The 15,804-nt window shown below is 35.7% G+C and overlaps 1 long non-coding RNA gene across 1 annotated transcript; it reads left to right on the forward strand.

The window, feature by feature from the left end:
* The first annotated feature begins 10,478 nt into the window (after nt 1-10,478).
* Nucleotides 10,479-10,967, forward strand: LOC114176330. Its single transcript, XR_003602989.1, has 3 exons — nt 10,479-10,613; nt 10,750-10,855; nt 10,935-10,967. It is a non-coding gene; the product is annotated as an uncharacterized LOC114176330 (long non-coding RNA).
* Nucleotides 10,968-15,804: the final 4,837 nt, after the last annotated feature.

Consider the following 15,804-nt stretch of genomic DNA (forward strand, 5'->3'; position numbering starts at 1 on the left):
TTGATAGGGTTTTCATTAAGTACTCTATCTTCTTTAGCTGTCCTGGACAGTACATACATCTAGACCTGGAGTGTTTTTCAGATTGTTCTAATTTTTCCAAGCAAGTTGTTAGATTCTCATTTTCCTATTCTAACTGCTTTATTCTACCCTCCAGCCACTTAATCTCTCCTTTACGTTTGCTATTTGACTTTTGTAGTTTTGTAGCTTCCTTATGCAGTTCATTAAAGGCATCAAGCAGTTCATAGTAGTCATTTTCCTCATGTTTAGATGTGAAACTACTTACACTATTTTTGGATGATTCTACTTTAATGGATGTTTCAGCTTTAGCCATCAGACACAAATTATTTTCCTCTTCAGTGTTGTCATCAGATTCACTGGATGTGTTGGAGTCATTTTCCTCCCAAGCAATGTAGGCTTTCTTTTTCTTCAGGTGCTTCTCTGCCTCATTTTTCTCATCCAGTTTCTGCTTCATCTTCAGCACTGGACAATCAGCTTTGATGTGTCTTATCTTGCCACACTCATAGTAGGTTTGAGTTCCAGATCTGGACTGCCTCTTGTTTCCTGCATAACTGTTATTAGTTTTGTTCTTATACTTCAGAAATTTTGAGAACTTTTTCACCATTAAGCTCAAGGCTTCACTATCAGAGTTTCCATCATTGGAGTCATCTGCATAGTCTGCTTTCTTCTGTTTTGCTGCAGATTTTACTGCACTCTTCAAGGCTATTGTGTGCCTTTTTTCTCCATCCTCTTCTGCCTTGAGTCTCCCAAGTTCTAGTTCATGTTCTCTCAGCTTCCCAAAGAGTGTGGCTATGTTCATGCTAATGAGGTCTTTGGATTCTGAAATAGTAGTGACTTTAGGTTGCCATGTCCTGTTTAAACTCTTCAAGATCTTGATGTTTAGTTCTTCATTATCAAATATTTTGCCAAGAGCTAGGAGGTGATTTAGTATATGTAAATCTCTTCTGTACATCACATATGCTTTCCCCAATCTTCATTCTGAACATTTCATACTCTTGAATAGAAGTATTTTTCCTAGCTCTTTTAACTTCATTCGTGCCCTCATGGGTGACTTCCAAAACGTCCCACATCTCTTTGGCTGATTCACACACAGAGACCTTGTAAAATTAATCCAATGTTAGTGCAGAAGATATAATATTCTTAGCTCTAACATCATAATGTGCCATCTTATTCTCATCAGGGATCCATTGTGAGAATTCTTTGGGAAAAGTCTCTCCATCCACTATTTTAATTGGTTTAAAAGGCCCATTTACCACTGCATTCCACACCCCTTTGTCTACTGATTCAAGAAAGATTTTCATTCGAATTTTCCAGAAGGGATAGTTTTCCCAGCAAACAGAGGGGGCCTATTTATGGATGCCCCTTCAGCAAAGGTTTGAGATGTATTCGACATAACAAGATCTTTCTAATCGACTAGCGTGCGATTAGCGTGCGATTAACCAACTCTGGTGCCAATTGTTAAAATCATATCTGTCTAATTATCTTAACCACAAAGGGATCTGAATTGATTAATAGGCTTTTATCTGGTTTAAGATGAATCTTGAATAAATCTTTAGGTTTTAAAGCTCAATTAATCTATTTCATAGTTATGGGTTAATGGACTGTTTAAATCAATCAAGAAAGATTATGAGAGAGAAGAAAGAAGCAAGACACACAATTTATACTGGTTCGATTCAAGGCGAATCTACATCCAGTCTTTTCCTAAGTAACACACTTAGGAGGATTCCACTAAACAAACAGGATCTAAGAATTACAAGCACACCTATGTAATTCTAAACCCCCAAAACCCAAGAACTTGATTTACTAATCAAGAACTCCCCTAGGAGCAATGCATCCATACAATTGCACCTAGGCCTACACTTCACACACTGAAGCAACTGTAATCAGAAATACAGTAAACAAAAATAAGAAACGAATACACCTATGTGGTGCAGATTTGACAAGATGCTCCTTGATTCAAGCAAGACCCATCATGGTAGAATCAACTATCAATTCTTCTTGGATCTGCACTTGAGTGATCTTCCAGAATATTCAGAAACTTTGTGACTCTCAGGTGGCTCTCTTTCAGATGGAAAACTGTGTGATCTATCAATTTCTCCGAGGCCAAAACAGATTCTAAAAACAGCTTTTATACAAAGATTTCTGTTGTCACTAATTTGATTAGCAATTTACCTAATCGATTATCGTGAGTATATTTTCATTTCCTTTGTGCCATACTCACAGCTAATCCATTAGTTAAAAAACTAACCATGCAAGATTACACAGCAGGCCTAAAATACATTTGATAAAGAAAAGCTATTTGCCTAATGCATATCCTAACTGGACCAAGCTTTGTTTTATTCTAGACCAGTAGACATCATCAAAATTATTCTTCATTCATGGGTGAAGTAGCTTCCCCTTCCAACAACATTATTTATAGCATTCAAGCGTAGAAACAACAAGACCCACAACGCATCTCGCTCAAGCCAGAAGCCCTCGCTCAGGCGAGAGGAGTTCCCTCGCTTAGGCGAGATCACGACAGAGGCAGTGGGAGGTTTCTCGCGTACTCGCTTAGGGGAGTCCTTCTTCGCCTGAGCGAGCCCACCCCTCGCCCAAAAGTGAGGTCCCCTCGCTTAGGCTGCCCTGCAGCGACACACCTCGAGCTCCCACGCGTTCTCGCTTAGGTGAGCGTCTCTCGCCTGAGCGAGATGGTACTTCGCTCAAACCAAGACCCTCCGCCTGAGCGAGAGCTTAAGCGCAAGCTGGCGTTTGTCCCGTTGCAAGTCTCGCCTAGGCGAGATAGGGTCGCTTGGGCGAGAATAACAAGTCTCGCCCACCGTTCATCCTACAACAGCCATATTTTTCATACCTAAACCATAACTCTAACCAACACATACATCCACAGTAACATACGAGCTCAGAGAAAAATAGAATAAGGCAAAACGAACACTAATCACACCAAAAAGAAGGTTTCTAGCTTCCCTTACCTGGAACGGTTTAGCAGAAGACTCCTAGACCACACTTAATTAGCACAGCAGCTCCGATGCTAGTTTAGGGACGACTTAATAAGCTGGAAAAAAGGAAAGGCAGCAGAGACATGAGCTACTCAGAGTAACAGTAGCAGGAATTGCAAGCACAGTGGAGGAAATACTCACGTGAAGAGGAAAACACTGGTTCGAACTCGCTTGACCACAGTAACACCAAACTCTAACGGAGCGGGAGACGACTACGACTCTAAGGTTTTTCTGAGAATGAGCAAATAAAGTGAGTTAGGGCAGACTTGGGGTTTGGTTATATCACTTGGGCCAACCCTAGGCCCAATTACTAGGGGCAGCCCTTTACTTTAGCGCAGAAAGGAATAAACCAATTTTAATGGGCCTTATAGAGAACTACAACCATCACCACCAAAGCACTGCATGTTTAGTTGGTTTCGTTCGTGATGGAGCATCTGACGACAAGGTTTTGTTTGTGCTGGTTATCTTGAGCAGGTTTCATTTGTGTTGGACGTGTTTTATAGTAGTTATTTACAGTTTGACAGGTTAAAAGTTCAATATCTATTGGTAAATGTGTTCAACACCTTCAAAAATAATTAAGGTAATTGAATTAAATTGATTATATTTATTTATTTTTAAAATTTAGAGAACAAAATATATCGAAGTTTCGGACATAGAGACAAATTTCAATTTTGGATTAAAATACAGGTTCTAAAAACATGCATAACTCATAAATTAAATATTTTCTTGGTTCTCATATTTATTCAAGAATATTTATGTCTCTACATTTTTATTGATCTTAATTGGATCTCTATTTTAAAATATGTGTAACAATTAGGTTATGTTCACTAGTATTATATTAACAACGTTAAATATGTATCATATGTACAGTTCGTGGTTTACTTATTTTTAATTTTTTTTATATTTATTTTATTTTATAAAATTTTAAAAATACATATTTTGTCACATGTCTAAGTCCGATGATGTCACGTGTTGAATCTCAATTTGATCCTTTATTTGTTATTTTAATTTAATTCAGTCATAATTGTTTTAAAATTGAGCAATCTCTTCATCTCGAAATTGAAATCAAATTTAACTTATATAAATGTTACAAAGATATTTTTATTAAAATTAATATTTTTATTAAATATTTTTAACAATATTAATTTTTTTAAAGTTGATATCTTACATTTATATTTATTTATATTTATTTAAATTTTGTTTTAATATTTTAAATATATTTATTTTAAATTCTTATAAAATTGTTCTAAAATGTTACCTTTAAATTTATAAAATTTTTATTTTTAAATCAACTCTAATATTTGTATAGAAATGATTGATACTAGTATGAGACCCATGCCTACTAGGTATATTGTGAACTTTGGTCCCGTGCAAAAGTATTATTCACACATGAATAATTAAATTAAAAAAAAATGCAAAAATATTGTGAGATAATAATGGTAAAAAAGTTATAATAATCTGAAATTGATGTTAATAATTTTAAACAAAAATACATACAGATGTTTTTATCAAGGTAGATGTAACGTCCCAATTAATTAATGAGCGTAAATTAAAGAAAACGTCACATGATTATAATATAACAGCGCAGTTCAGAAGTTTAAACATAAGACCTTACAACTAAGGCACACCACGATGCCACCAAAAACAGGATAACAGTTTGACTGAAAGTTTACAATTTCACGAAAGAAGAATACAGGGGCCATAGTCCTAAATAAAAGCCCAAAGGAAACTAAAGTCCAGTCCACGCGGACTATGCAGCGGAATTATCACCTCCCTGTTGTCCACGGGTGTTCCTCGTCTCTGCTCACACCAACAAGTTGATGATCATCGCAAATAAGAGTACCACACAGTAGGAACACACAATAACAAAAGTAGGGTAAGCTAGTGCATAAAACCACATCATCAATGAAGTTAGATACATATTCACAGTCCATCATACGTACGTCACACAAGCATGTTACGACCTTTCAAACAATATACTACGACTCGACTCGACTCATCCGGATACATATAACTTGGTCGGATTCAGCAGATGCTTGCACTTGTGGTGGATACCTCTGCTCACCCCCGAGCTAAGTGTTACAAGTGTTTCAATGAATCAATTTCCCTCACCACAAGGTTAGCCCTTAATGAATTTCAGGCCTCCTGCTACTCTCACCACAGGGGTTAGTCCGCTCTAAGTGAGACTAACTGACCCCTTAGAGTGTCAAGATGCAATCCTTACCTTGAATACTTACCTAGTTATATAGATGGGGCACCACCATGGACACCCACTAACAAGGGCCATGGAATTACGTCCCGACCACTGAAGCGCAACCCCGAAGGTCTCACCTAGAGACCCCAAGGAATTACACGCTAACACGGACCAATCAATCATAAATTAGCAATATTAGAACGTTAAATCATGTTTGAAATTCTTACCAACCCTTGAGATTAATTCCTCATACTTATCACATTTTGAATCCATGCCACTGATCATCACCACCCCATGAGTCCAGGGCCTCATCTCAAATCAATACCATGTTACTTTAATTCCAGTCCACTCATTCATTTCATATGCCAAGTTTCCACAATATCCGTCATTTACCATTCATGAATCATATCATGCATACTTAGCAATCCATTGTGCACATATACATACATATGGACATGTATCTCATCACAACAATCATACCCAAACAAATTCTGATCATCCAAGAGCAATCAAGCAACCAAACACCGCCCTGTCTCGCCCAACCCCTCGCTCAGGCCGAAGGGTCTCGCTCAGGCGAGACGTTCTCGCTCAGGCGGGTCCCCTTCGCCTAGGCGAGGCTCGAAGGAGGAACCAAGAGCCAACACGGGATCTCGCTTAGGCGAGTCCCTTCTCGCCTGGGCGAGATGTTCGCTCGCTCAAAAAGGTGAGCGGGTCGCTTGGGCGACCTTTCGCGCAAAAGGGTTTGGGCGAGTCCCTGTTTGTCTCACCTAGGCGAGATTGGCTCGCTTGGGCGAGATTATCAGGTCTCGTCACTGTTCTCCTGTAACAGCCACCCACACCAACTCAACCCAACATATCCATGCGTCCACAGCTAACATAATCTCACACCAATCAACATAAACTCAAAACAACAGCCAACAACATGGAAGGAAGCGGAATATAAGTTTAAGCCATAGCTTCCCTACCTGGAATGGGTTTGTACAGGACTTTCGACGCACAACCAAGGAGCACAGCAGCTCTAGAACGCATTAAAGAGCTGAAAACAGAAGGTACACGGGACAAGGGAGCGGATTAATACTAAACCCTAACTGTGAAATTCAAAGGAAAAACAAATGGAACTCAGACGATCTAGAGAGGGCACTTATATGGAGTAGAAACTGGCTCGGGGCTAGTTCGAGAAGGCTTGGGGAGGAACCCTAGCAGAGCGTCTTGTGAGAGCAAGGGGAAAAGACGATTGGTCTTCTGAAAGTGAATGAAAATGTGAAATTAGGGCAACACGAAGGGCTCTTATCTCATGGGCCAGCCTTTAGGCCCACTGCTGTAGGGCAGCCCTTAAAATTAAGATGGCAGAAAAAAAATAATTGGGCCTTACAGTAGACATTGAATTTATAATAAAAATTAAACATAATACAATAAACATGAAAGTATTATAATAATTTTTTTTCTTTTTAATATTCAATAAAAATAATAAATAAAATAAAAATATATTAATAATAATGGTAAAAAAATAATTAATAATTATGGTATTATATTGAAATATACATTAAAATATTTTTATATGTAAATTAATATAATAGTATGCATGATTATAAATTTAAGAAATTGTTTTAGGTAATGTTTCGATAAATGAATAATTGAATATTTATTGCAATTAGAAATTAAATGCTTTTGAAATGTAAAAGTTATCGTGTATTGAGTATAAGAATCAGCGTGATTATTATAATAAAAAATATAATTATTATAACCAATAAAAATTATAAAACAGTGACAAAAATATTTTAATAGATAAAATTAATGGTTACAAATTCATGGTTCAGTAACCATCAATTATGTAATAAGTAGGCAAGATGCTTGTTATGCGAAAACTCACTAGTGCAAAATAAGCTTTTTATACTTACATTATTATACCTGTTCAAATTCACCAGGTATAAAATAAGAGGGAGATGACAATTTTGTAAATAATGTGAGATTTTTTATGCCAATTATACTTTCAACCGGTATAAAAATTAATGCGATGACATTTTTGCAATATTAGAAAAGACTTTTTATACCCGTTATAATTAAAATTGGTATAAATTATATATATATATATATATATATATATTTATTGACGGTCGAATTGTAACAGTTAAATAAACTGCTAAAATTATTTTTGTTTATGTTATTTTTCTTTATCCTCACAATCCGTCGATTATATTATTTTAAACTTAATTAGTGAGTCTTTTATTTTTCAAAGCTTCCTTTTCACCGTAATCTTCTTCACTATTTTTTTTCTTTTCATTTCTCAACACCTCTACACTGTCGTAAACTCGTCGACCACCACTTCTGCTATCCCCGATGAGATCAAGATCTTCACCACAATGTCGACACAACTTACCGCCCAGTCTCCATCACTGCTACATCTCCTAGTTCAGTCTCCTCACCGCTCATCCCTGTGTTTTCGTGTTTTGTCTCTCTGGTAAGTGGTGCTTCTCACTTCATCGTCTCATTCTAGGTTTCTTTTCCTCCATTTATCTCACCTATGTAATTTAGGGTTTAGTTTATGTTGTTGTTAATTTCTCTGAATTTTGGAATAATATGAGAAAGGAAAGGTGAACTCTACCTTCGTTGATGAAAAAAAGGGTGTACTATCCAATTCACACGAGCTTCAGCATTCGCAACAACAACGAAAAAGAATGTAAGAATGTGAGACAACGAATGAATGGGAAACAACTCCAAGGGATGTAGGTAATTCTGATTTAGATCTCTAGTTTTTTTCTTTTTGTTTCTGATTTGTTTGGTGCAAGAGAAAATAGTAATATCAGCATTAATAGTAATAAACCTACCTACCTAGCTACAGAGATGGAAGCTACACACGTTCGAGAAAAGGGTGTTGTTGAGGGAAGTGAACACATGTTGGTGGGAAAGAAAATGAAGAAGTTCTAAAGAACATTATTGCAACTCATCCTTTGTATGAAGTTTTGGTTCAATCTCACATCAACTGCTTGATTTCCTTTGTTTTCTTTTTCTTTTCTTCTCTGCACATTTCTTTTTGTTTTTGACTCCTAAACTTTGTATTGATTAAAGCAATGATGTTGAATTATCATGATCCGGGGTCAACAATTAACAGAAAAAGAAAGCTTCCATTCTAGTATAACTGTGGTGACCTACATGACTATATTTTTGTCTAAGTTAGTTGATACAAAAGTGCTTATGAGTGATGAATAGGATCCGAAAATGATGGTAGAACAATTTAAAACCTTAATATAGTAAACAAGACAATGGTGGAGTAGAGTATCTAACAGTTCAGAAAAAAGTAATTTCTCACTTTGGTTATAGCTGCAAAATTTATGATATTTTTGAAAGAAAAAAAGTTTGTTTCTTCTAATTTTCTGAATGATTTTAACTCAGAGAAAGTGGGTGAAAAATGAAGATAAATAAGTAGATTTTACTCACTTTTCCTTAAACTACACAATTCATTAAAATGGAACAGCTTTTGTCATTTGTCTTAATTTGGGAGGGTATTTTCTAGTACATCTATATAAATATAACAGAACTGTTTCTGTAATGGAAACAAGACCAGACATTTTTGGTAAACAGTTACATATATCATATAAGAATTTGTTTTAGATTAATGTCAACTATTTGTAAAGTCAGTGATACATGATTTGATCAACAGTGTTGGAAGTAAGAGGTTAAAAGCTTTATCATGTTTTTCTTTTCATTATTCAGAGACCCTTGACTTAGGGGAGAATGACTTGAACGAGTATGAAAGTATCTTGAGGCCTTTGAAAGGTTAGTTGTGATTAACATTTGATAGCATTTTATATTTAAACAAGATATGATTGTATGCATGCTCCTTATTCATAATTAGTGAGTATTAATCTGTTGATGTTCTCAATTTTGTCATTATCAGAGAAAGACGAATTTAAATGGCCAACCAATTTGATCTCAAATAGTTTGAGCAAAAGATTTGTTTCATCTATCACTACAAAATAACATGTTTTTATTAGCAGTTAAATTTTGCTGGTTAGTTTACCCCGTTAAAAAATTATCATTTGTGTTGGTTTATTTTAACCGCAACAATTACTTATGTATTATTTGGATATTTTTAACTTTTTATAATTAGAATGAACATAACTCTTCAACCCAATCTTTGTCCCTTATAAAGACTTTGTTGTTGTTGTTGTTGAAATCTTAATACGTAGCTTCTACATATTCCAGAGTAGCAGCAAATGAATATAGATTTGCATTATAATGCATTGCATGTTTCGTGTTATGAACCCCTTTCTTTTTGGTTTTTCAGCCTAAATTTCTTCAGTTTTGAGATCCCTTCTTTCAATTCTATCAATGTCTTCCATCTTAATGAAATCTTTGTTTACAAAATAGAAGTTATCTTGTATGTTTAAGTGTTTATGATTGATATTTTATTCTTTTTATAACTTTTCTTCATTTAGAAAAGTCAGAGTGCTGCTGAACTTGTTTAGGTTGTATCTTCTATGCTAGGAAGCTAGAAATTTGGAGCAACTTTGTTGTGATCCATCACGAAGGTTAGTTGCTGATTGCATTTCTATTAAATATTTTGCCTACTCATGTAATATACATAGTGGTCTTCCTAATTAATGGTGGAATCAATGCATTTTCATTTGAAAATACTAAATGCAACATGACACTAAGTTGTGTTTATTTCATGGCTGAGATTGGCTTGAGCGTCTAGAAGGTATATCCTTTAAATGTCATGGATGAATTTTGTTAAGTTGTGGTTAGAAATCCAAATGCAGATTTAACACATTATTTTGATGTGATAGGAGGAAATAGCATTGGTGGAGTCATAATAGCTATGTTAGCCATACTGAATTGGTCAAGCACGAATTGGTTAGGTCCAGGAATTGGTTTCATTGGTAGTGCTTCTACAGCCATACTGCATAATGATTGGAAACTTTCTCGTGGTGTATATATCTTTGTTTTAATTGGTCTTGTGCTTCTGCTTGGTGTTATTTCAGCTTTGATAGTTGTTGTCAAGCCATGGACTGTAAGTGCAATTCAATTATGTGTTGAATTCAATGTCTCTTTAACTGGACCTTACTTCTGTGTTGAATTCTTATTGTTGGCAAAATAAGAATTTTGTGGATGATTTATGACTTGTTTTTGGCATTAAAATCAATAAGAAAGGCCTTACTATATTTGGATCTTAGTTGATATGTGAGGTCTTCATTTGGATTTTAATTATAACATCATCAAACTGTTCATTCTTATAAATGAGATTCTGATTTTATTGTCATTCCCCAGGCTAATGAAAATTTGAGATTGATAAGATCGTCTCTTCCTGAGGCAGTTGAAGCTTGCGTTGATGCTGCAGGTCATGAATTTGACGTTTCACGCTAGCGAACTCTCTTAAGGGCAGCCAGTTATGGGCAGGCCTTTTGTAGGTGAGTTTGATCTGGATATACTGGTGATATTTATTTAAAAATGTTTTGTTGTGGATAGTGAATGTCTCAAGACTACAGAGGGACACACATTTTCTGATATTTGCTCTCGGTAATGATATCCAGTTGACTTTGACAGCAATTTTCAACGTGATCGTATCCAAGAGATGTGTAAAATTCTGCGGGTCTTGAATGCAGTGCGCAGCCCTAAGATTGGCATTCCTCTTAGTATTCAGCAATACAAGGTTTTTAAGGCTTACTTGTCTATCTCAGTGCTGAAATTGCCTGTAGTGACACTGTACTGAATTAGCTTATTGCCATCAGTTGCTTACACCATCTGTTCTGATCGGTCGCCTAATTACTGCTCACCAACATCTGCTTGCACTGAAAATATCAGAATATCTTGGAATGAATCAAGTAAGTTTTTGTGTATTGTACGAATTACTGTATAGTTTGGCATTTTGTTTGTTGGCTGTACAGCCATTGATTTTCCTTTTGATCCATCCAATAGCTCCTTACATCCCTCCATTCTCTTCATATTCACATTCCCTTCTGTGCTGCCAAGTGTCCAGTCTGTCAGTGCCACCTTTCTCTTTCATAACAACCTCCTCTACTACACTTTCCAAATTGTTCTCTATTCTATCGATGTGGACCGTCCTTTCTACATTATATGCAATTGGATGGAGGATGAGGTCCATTACCTTGGGTGGAGGGATGCATCTGAAGACACAGGCCCCGATTTCCCTATAATTGAACCTGAACCTAACTAATGAACATGAACACTGAACTGACCTAAATTAATTACCATTAGACATTTCAATAACTCCATGACACTATTAATCACTCGTGAGGCATATTTTTAACCATTACTGCCACTACTATGGATAATTGTATTCAATCACATTCATTTACTCTTAACCACTTGTCACAAAATTAACTACTACATTTCTTCAATAACCTCATGATGCAATTAACCTCTTATGAGACATATTTAACTGTTAGTGCCACAAGCACAAATTGACTTATATATAATCACATTTTTCCCCTAAACCTTTGTGAGAAAAAGTTAAACATATTTATATTTGTCCAAAGCATATAAAATAACCATGCTGTCATTTTCAACCACATCTTATGGGTGGACGTTGGGAGGAACATTCTCAGCAGTATGATAGTCACTACTCTACTTTGCATGCGTGTGTTTAGTATAGGAGTACAACTAAACTTGTGTGAAAATAATAATGGGATCTAACAACTGCAACAACTAAATAGATTGCTTTATTTTATTCCTCTCCCCCTCTTGCCATTAATATCATTAACACATTAGCAGTCTTCTTTAAGCATATATGTATTTTTTGATCTTCCTTTAAGTATACATGTGAGTTTGATATTTTGGCGACTGCTTTTGTGTAGGAGGTGGTGATAAAGCATTGGGCATGTTCAAAGATAACTGCTTCATTGGCAATTCCTGATGCAGCTCTTTTGGAGATTCTGCTGGATAAGGTTATCCTCCCCCAACTTCAAACACTGATCATTCTATTTATTTTTTTGCAATAAGGCTTGAAATTTCTGTTTTTTTACTCAGTTAAAACTGTGCAAAGGCATATCCTATGCAGCTGTTGCGGCTCATGCAGACAAAAGCGGCAGACGAAAGTTAGCTGCCTTACTTGTTGAACACGAGCCTCGATCATCAAAACAGGTGCTATTCTGATTCTCTTGTATTTATAGATACATGTTGAAATTATTGGCTTTTAATTCACACCTCACCTCCCATGCATCTTTCTACCCATTTTGTTGGCTTGTAGCTCCTCACCTCCCAAGGTCAAACTTCTTTGGCTGAAACTCTTTGTACCACAGATTAGGGTAGCATTTCTTTTGATTATTCTCCTTATGGTGTTAGTAAAGTGTCGTAGTTAGGAATAAAATATTTTTAGAAGACAGTTGTATACTGAATTAATGGGATAGAAGGGGTGTCAAGGTATAGGGATTCATTTTCTTATTTAGCTTCTTTAAGACGAGGGTTCACTTTATAGGGTATAATGCAACCTCTGATTGAGGTGCAGAAAACTTCCATAGTGCACTTTATGGATGCACTTTAGAGGGTAAAAATTGTCAAAATGATAGCCAAATAGTATTAAATAGTAGTTTGGTGAAACTTTTTATCAAAATGAAGTTTGTTGTGTCGACCGTAGGTGTAACCTTTTATTTAAGAAATGATATTTTTCATAGTTTAAAAATAAATTCACTTTTATTTTTCATGTATTTTTACTTTATTAAAAAATTAATATTTAATGTTCAATTTTTTAAATTATTTTTTGCTAAAAATCAACCGCTTTGGTAACTGGGGTCTTTAAACCAAAATGTATGAATATTTAATATTACTACTTGTTTTTGTAGTTCCATTAGTTATTGGGCCCCACACTATGGTAACATGTGTATGATGCTCACGCAGATTGTGGAAAGAATGTCAGGTTTATCACCACACTCTAAACATGATTCAATTATTTTTAATTATGCAATTAATGTTTTCTTTGATTGTATATGTTATCTAATTTATTACTTAATGTATTTACAGCATTTATCTGCTATGTACAGTGTGTCCTTTCTCATTCTTTATGGAATTGCCCTGGCAACTGAAGGTTGGGGTTGATGCAAGTTTAAAGATTTATCCGCCCTTTGCTGGTGCGGCTGTATCAGCAATTACTCTAGTTGTTTCATTTGAGTTTGTTGTATCTCGTCCTTGCCTAACTCTTAAGGTTTGTGAACTCATTGCAATAAGTACTGACTTTTTAAACTACTTTAAAATTGGATGAATGGATTCACAAGAATGAAACTGTGCCAAACTTTGTTCGACTTGAAGTTCTAACCTTTGTATATAATGTACAGATGATGGAAGATGCTGTACATTTTCTCGGTAAAGAAACTGTTATTCAAGCAGTTGCTAGATCGACTACAAAGGTGAGTACATTTACAGATAAGATTACATGGCCCTATTTTGCCAATATGTTTATTTTATTCTGGTGATCCTAGCTTTGTTTGGAGTAGTAGGTATACTAATATTCACAACAGTTATTTTATGCCTGTGCATATAGCTAAAACATTTAATCCTTCACAGAAACAATTATTGTTAACCTTTAGTTTACTTCTCTGAAGTTAAATACTTTTGCTATCATTCTGAGAAATTTTTATACTGATTATAGTCGTGTCATGTGAGTATATTTATTTGATAGTATTTTATACATCATCACTCTGTTTTAGCATTTGGAACCTCAAACTTGAGCACGATCTTGATTCCTGTTACTGAATACTTTTCTTATTATTCTTGGGATTGAGTGAGTTTTGATGTATCTTCAATATAGATCATCTTGTGGTTGTGTGTTGGGCTCATTTGATGATTCTTAATTAATTGATTGTTACAGGAGGTCAACAACGCTTCACGACAAAAATAGGGATAGTGATAAGGATGATTATCAAGACTGAGACTATGATGTTGCGACATTAGAAAATAACCTAGGTCAAGCCTTCCGTTATGGAATTTACAATAATGATGACATTGAAGAGGTACAATGCATTTATTTCAGGGGATCCTCGTGTTTGCATTTCGTAGTGTAATTTATTATATAGCTCTGAATGGAAGAACCAAAATATGTGGAATTTTTGTGAGATTATTAAGAATCACTTTCTGATATAGTGTTGGTTTATCCTCACAAAGCCTTTAGAATTGTTTTCTTCACATGGTTTTGTGAACTTGATTCAAATGTTTTCCATTTTGTTGTTGCAAATTTGTGAACTATGATTGAACTTTAGAACACAGTAGATGTTTCTAAATGAATTATATATATATATATATATATATATATATATATATATAATCTTCTAAAGTCTAATATTAGGAATTCTGGGTTGGATGCTTCTATGATCAAAGGAGAGAAATAAGATGACAGGGTAGAGATATGTCTCCTGATTTCAGGTTATATATGCATAGAGGTGGTCATCAATGATATTATATGAATTTAACTTGTAGTGCTCACGTCAACCGGAAAACTATGAGTGTGGATATTATACCATGAGGCACATGCATAGAATCATATTCGCAAACATTGTTGACTCATGGGATATCGTAATATGTACAATTTATAAATCACATCTTAAGTATTTATCACTAAAAGATTATTGACTCAACTATTCATTGTGTAGATTTTCAATGACACATCTCCAATGGATCAAGGAGTCTTGAAGGAAGTTCGTGAGCAGTGGGCTTCGTTTCTTTTAAGTGTTTATATAAGATGATGTTAGGTGTTTTATGACTTATATAGTAATTCGTTTAGGAGTAGTATTATATTTCATATAAACATTAGATTCTATTTCATGTAAATATTAGATTGAATGAGATTTGTTTTTTGGATGTTTTGGGTAATTATATACCGTATATGATGTTAGGTGTTTTATGATTTATATAGTTGTTCCTGCAGAGAACAAATAAGATAAGTTAGGCACAAGCGTCACCTTACCATGCAATCCGCTATCTCTTCAGTTGGTCTCTTCCCAGTCGATACATGTCGGCTTGGACCCAGGAGGGGTTACCTGCAAAAGAGTCTCTGAAGCTCAAGTTAGTCAAAGCTCTCAGAGAGTCAAACCAGTGATTAATGAATGCGTACCTTTAATTACTGGGGTCCACGCGTATTTATAGAGCATTAAATGACGTTTGACCATTTCATGGGCCGGGTTTTGACTTGGGTTCTAGTTTGGGCCATGAATGGGCCTGGGCCCCAAATCAGGCTCTTGAAACTTATTGAAGGCGAGGCATCGATGCTAGCTACCATTCTAGGCAAGTAGTCGGTCTCGACCGGCTACTTGCCTAGATGGCTTGTGCTGGTGGTGTCCGGGTACCAGATACTAGGTGGTTTCGATGTGTATACTGTTTACTTGGTTGAGTTTGGCTAGGTACGGTACATCAGTCCCCCAGCCTTGTCCGATATGGGTTGTCGGTCAAGGATGATATGTGGTTTGGTGAGCTAGCAGAACCGGCTAGGTGTGATACACCAGTCCCCCAGCCTTTAAGTGTGGTGAACAGTGTTAAGGCTTGGAATTTACAAGTGTCAGAAGGTAGGTGAAAGGGTGTCAGGTGGTCACATCGTTAAAGTTTTGGCGCCGTCGTTCTTTTTTCTTTTAGGTGTCATATCCTTCATAATGATGG

Source organism: Vigna unguiculata, chromosome 3 (assembly GCF_004118075.2).
Source record: "Vigna unguiculata cultivar IT97K-499-35 chromosome 3, ASM411807v1, whole genome shotgun sequence".
Lineage (NCBI taxonomy): Eukaryota > Viridiplantae > Streptophyta > Magnoliopsida > Fabales > Fabaceae > Vigna > Vigna unguiculata.